Source organism: Bubalus bubalis, chromosome 4, assembly GCF_019923935.1.
Source record: "Bubalus bubalis isolate 160015118507 breed Murrah chromosome 4, NDDB_SH_1, whole genome shotgun sequence".
NCBI lineage: Eukaryota > Metazoa > Chordata > Mammalia > Artiodactyla > Bovidae > Bubalus > Bubalus bubalis.
In genome coordinates this window covers 89147818-89153627 of record NC_059160.1, presented here as the reverse complement: position 1 = coordinate 89153627, position 5810 = coordinate 89147818, and the positions used below count along the sequence as shown (strand labels likewise).

The following is a 5810-nucleotide window of genomic DNA, read 5'->3' as shown; positions in this document are numbered from 1 at the left end:
TAGAGAAAAGAAGAATATCCACCATCCCTAAAGCAACTACTACTACCAATTTTACGTAATTTACTCTAGACTTTTGACAATTTTTTTGATTATCCAAGAATACATAACTTTGCATTCTTTTTCTATGGAGCTATGTTTTATAACCATCATTTTATTAATTCTAGAATAATACAACAAGAGGTTACCAGTATTTACTTGTGTCGTCATTGGACAGCTATTAAGTAGTAGAGCTGGGCAGGGCTGTGAACCCACATGTGCTGCCCTCCAAAGATCTGAAATCACACGACACAGCTCCCTTCTCCAACCCCATCTCATACCACTCTCTACTTTCTACACGGCTGATCTTCTTTGAGCTCTTCAAACATACTACACTCTCTAGTTCGGAATTATAGGAATAGAAACCAGACAGAGTGACAGAAATAGAAAAATGACAGCTCTTAGGAATCAAGTGAAAATTTTATGGTTAAAAATATTCTTTAGTCACAACTGGTTTAATGATTTCATGTAAATTGTGTCAATAAACTGAAGACAGATTACTATGTGCTCTTTTGGGTCCTTTCTCTTCTGAGCATTAGCCCCACCTTGACCACCCATGCCTCCTCCCAGACTTACCAAATAAAACACAAAGCTCAGATAAGCTACGCTGACCACTGCAGCCACCACGTACAATGCCACGTGCCCTAGATCCTGCACATACACCACGACAAAGTACATGTTGATGAAACAGATAAGGACCATGATACTGCCTACGATCCTCCAGCCTCTGTCAAAAGAATCAGCACACTTATTGGTGGAATAGACCAACCTCTCCACAAACAGAAAAAGACACTGTGTTTCTTGGGATTACAGGACAGGAGTAAGCAGCATTTCAAAATAATCTGAAAATTGCTTCTTATGTCCCAAATTAGGTTAAATGAGCCAAAGTTACATAATGATAGGGAGAAAGAGGAAAAGAAAAACACCATCAAATAATCTCTATTATTTAAGTCCTTACAAAGGCAACAAGCCTACAACTGAAAAAGTAATGAGTCCCCAGAGATCCAACAATTCATTTCAAATATCCCACATCCTTTAGCTAATAAAAGGTATTAGCTTATGCCTCTCTCATCGAGATCATTTAACATGGAATTAAGATGCTTTAACTTTCAGTGGCTGAAGTTGAAGAGTTAAAGCCCTAAAAGCTGAAAAACTTCTCCCAGAAATAAAAAATTGTGCTTTCCTTCCTTTGTTACATTCACTATCTCTATTTTCTTTTCTTTAATTTTTAAAAAATAGACATACAGTTGATTGACAATGTTGTGTTTATATTTTCAATTTTTGGTCACACCCTGTTGGTCCCCGTGGGACCTTAGTCCCCTGACCTGGGATTGAACCGGCACCCCCTGCACTGGAAGGCAGAGTCTCAACCACTGGACCACCAGGGAAGCCCCCAGCAGTCTCTATTTTCTAAGTCAGAGATTAAAGGGGAAGCTCTAGTAGTCGCCTCTTCAAGCATATAGTTCCCCTAAGATGGATTTTCTGACTGGCCTGTTTGATGAAGATACCATTTTCTCCCACATCTCTGGGAACTAAAAGAAGTGCACTCACAATCCATTGGCAAATTTGCTCATCATCAGCTGCAAGCTCATAAACATGAGGATGGATATGAGAGCAAAAGGAAGCTGCAAAAGAAAAAACTAAGATCATATAGGGCTACTGGGAGTCCTTGTAACACCCCAGAGGGCAGCACTTTAGCAAAAGGGAACCACAGACCCTGCCTCACCTACTCTGTGAGAAATGATTCCTGTCATTGCAACATGCTGGAGGGTTATGTGGAAATGTGTAGCATGAACCCAGCATCAATTATGCTCACAGTGTCTACAAAATTTCTATCTGCCTTGTCTTCTTAATCTCCATAATACCCAACAGTCTCCTTTACATTATTTAATGTTTGCTTGGATTAATGAATAATAATTTTGTGTTCTATATGTAATTACAGCTTATAATTCCCATTCAACAGGCTTAGAAAAAAAAACAAGCCACTTCTAAAAGCCTTTTAGATTCCATAGACTTCATGTGCGTTCACCATAGACCAAGACTGTGCCTCTTTCTTCCTCTGAATTTTCCCTACACCCACACTAGGCTTGGTACATAAGGGCAATACAGAATGCTTCCTGACTCAACTGGATGTGAGTTTCCCCAGCTCCCTCCTCACCTGTAAGCTCTGAAGAACATTCAGGAAGTCATTCATCCCTGTTAGATGCTCCACGTCTTGGAAGACGGCCACAAGCCCAATGGAGATAATGGCAATAGAGCAGGTCAGACTCACTCAGGCAAAGCATGACCACTTTAGGTTTAGGAATCCCTGGAAGAAAACACAGAAGCAGGATGAATGTCTGGAAGAGGAAACAGAAAAAGGTCTGAGAAGTTTCGGGAAAATCTTAGAGGCATGGGATTAAGAAAGGACAAAAGGGCAACATCCTCTTCCTCTCCTCTATCCCAGTCACAGCAGCACGTACCTCCATGACAAACTGGCCGGAATAGGTTCCTGTCATGGTGGAGCTCTGCCCCGCAGCCAGGATCCCCACCGCCCAGATGTAGAGAGCGGCAGGCCCGAAGTAACACCCCAGCACAACACCCTGGACAGGCAAGGGAGAGAGATCACCTGAGACAACACCCCAAACATATCCTTGGTGTTTCTTCTCCCCATTCCTGGCTACGCACCCACCTCTACCGAGCGCTGTGCTGGCACTGTCCCAGAAGCGAGACTCGGGTCCTGACCTCATTCTAGAGGCTTTCAACCTAAAGTCTGCTGGATGGGCCCCCATTCCTCCTCAGCCTAGTCCCTTCTCTTCTCTAGGCTCCTAAAGCCTTTATCCTCAGCTCATATGTTAACTATTAAAAAAAAGTTTGCAACACATTTCCCAAATCATATTCCTTAACACAGTATTCTGGAAGACAGTCATAGGAATGGAGAGAAAGTGCAAATGAATTCTGGAGATGCTACATACTATATATTCTACTCTTGGAGGTTTACAGTGTAACTGGGATAAAAGGGACAAAGAGATCCCAATAAAGACCACTTTACTGGGACTTTCTTGGTGGTCCACTGGTTAAGACTTCATGCTCCTAGTATAGGAGGTAGGGGGTGTTCAAACCCTGGTCAGGGAACTCAATCCCACATGCCACACAGTGTGGCCAAAATAAATAAATAAATAGAGTCTCCAGCCACTATGGCAGGGTGGGGAATACATATTAAAAAAAAAAGAATACTAAGAGCGCTTTCTTTACTCACTCCAATTAAAACCTAGAGAACAGTATACTATCAACACAAGTTTGGGAATTGCTGATACAATCGATTCATCTTTTTGGCTGATCCTCTAATCCCTTCCACATAATCCAAAATCCTGTTTGGCATCTGAATCTCTGAAAACAGATACTCCAGAGAAGATATGCTGAGCTCTGAAGTGAACCCATGGAAAAGACCAGATACTAGACTAAGAATATTGATCCAGCAGCAAAGATCAGAAATTTGAACAGGTTTATGCCTTTGTAGATGTCCACAGCTAGTGTTGAATTATCATCAGGGAAAAGGTGAGTGTGGGGACTGCTGATGTTTTTACAGACTGCAACCTGGTACCAAAGCAGTTTAGGAACAGCTTTTAATTTTGAATCCAGGACTCAGAGAAGAAGACCTCTCCTATAGATCACATACCAGTCATCTAAGAGATGGATGCTGGAGGTGAGACATTGGACACGCATTGATGACAGAAGAGACTGGCAGCAGTGTCACTGAGGTCTTCCTCCGTAATTTTTCTATACCCTCACGTCATCAAAAACTTCCTGAGTTAGAATGTGCATGCTAATACATGAATGCTGGGTCATTTTAAATGATGACAGGAGCTGAGGGCCCTTAGAAGGCTTCAGATATGAGAGGGCACCCGGAATAGGGAGTCCTTAGTCAGAGCAGAGCCAGGAGTCAGAGGTCCTATGACGGGAAACTAAAGAGCGAGCAAAACTAGATTGGCAATCAGGAGTCAGGAGGACAGAGAATTCAGTGTGATAAAACAGCCTGTCTGGCCACAGATTCTATTTCCTGTGTGTTGGCTCCTCCCAACCTGTCACCAAAAGGCAGGACTGGAAGGCAACCAGTATTTGGAAGGGAAAGGGGATGAGAAAGAGTCAAACAGACATAAAGCCACTAACAACAGCTTGAGACAGTCCTTGTCTGAGGAAAACTCCTTTCCCAGTCCAAAGCTGGGAATGGTGGGTCTGGACTTGGCCACAGCCCCAGACTGTAAACACAGCTAGCGCAGTGACTTAGGGGCAGCACTGAGATCTATTCCCCCTGAGCTCGAAGTCACTGTCACGTTTTCCTGCCCCGAGGCGGCCTCTTCTTTACCCTCACATTCACTACTACCCAGTTGGTTTTCTCAAAAAATGCTTCGGCAAACACTGAGGTAACAAAGATGGTGATAAAGAAAACAAAGAGCAATGCAGGATTCAGTGAAGAAGTACTTAGTGGCTTATCGAACTTCCTGCTTATTGGCTCGGTCTACCTGTTTGTACTAGAGAGATAATAGCAACAGTCATTTTTTGACTAGTTGGAACAAGTTTCCTTGTGATATTTCATGAGTTGGAGTCAGCCGAAAGTCTTAGAGGGCAAACAACCGACCACGTGAAATGTGGGACTCCACTTATCTCCTGGTTCACTGAGTAAGAAGTCATGACCCTTTGATGACATCACATATCCAAAATAGGAAAAACGAGACTGAGTGACTGCCCTCAGTTACTGTGGCTGGAAGAACCACTGACCTACATAAACAACCTGATTTCAGGGGGAGATGACCGTAATTAAACAGGTCTCTGAAATCTCCCAGCAAACGATTGTGTTGGACTGATTGGTAAAAGCCAAGTTGGGCTCTTTCCTCCTGACCTCCACAAGGCCACTCAGACTTCTGAGATTTAAGGACAAATGACACGGTGCCCCACAGATTTTTTAAGAAGGACTTTAGTCCTTTCTGTATGGGGTTAGGTATCTCTGGTCACCTTGGTGGTAAAAACAGAGTTCAAGTATGTCGAGTCCAACTGTGGAAGAACGCCGTGCTCCTCCAGGGCTCCAACAATTGTAAACTAAGTGTGTGTCCCTTGTAACGATAGGAAAAGAGGCCATGAACTACATAAGTCACTGAGATAAGATAGGTCTTGCTCACCTTGACTAAGCCAGAATGCAGGTGTAGATTGCGTGTCGTGATCATGGTGCCCACGGTGGCCACAGCCTGCATGATCTGTGGGGTGCAACAGCCTGAACAGGATGGCAGGAATAGACCTTGGAGACCTTGGAGGACCTGGGTCTGGCTGGGTTTCACTGTAGCATACTACATACAAACAACAGCTATTAGCTTTTTCTGGAACATGAGACTAGGGAGTAACACAGTACTAGTGAATGCTGAATTCTTTACTTCATCAATTCCCCCTTCATCAACAACTTCATAGGAAATGAGGAACACAGAACCATCCAAAGAAACCAAGCAGCACAGGTCAGAGAGTTTAAGAACTGGGTATCCAGACATTTCACATTATATTTTAGATATACAAAATAGATGTGTAGAGAATTTAATTAATATTCTAAAAAAATAAAATGGCTGCTAAGGGCTTATTGATATTAGTGTTACAATAACTCCAGTGAGACATACCTTAGAATATAGTCAATTTTTGATTACCCACACTAATCATGCTTCTGTGCTCACCTATGTATAGAAAAATCACTTATGCTTGCCACTAGCATCTGCTGAGACTCACTCAGAAGCACTTCTCATATACCCTTTTTC

The 5810-nt window shown here is 42.9% G+C and overlaps 1 pseudogene; it reads right to left on the bottom strand.

The window, feature by feature from the left end:
- Positions 1-215: 215 nt before the first annotated feature.
- LOC102410811 lies at positions 216-5552 on the bottom strand (annotated as a pseudogene).
- Between the last annotated feature and the right edge of the window lie 258 nt (positions 5553-5810).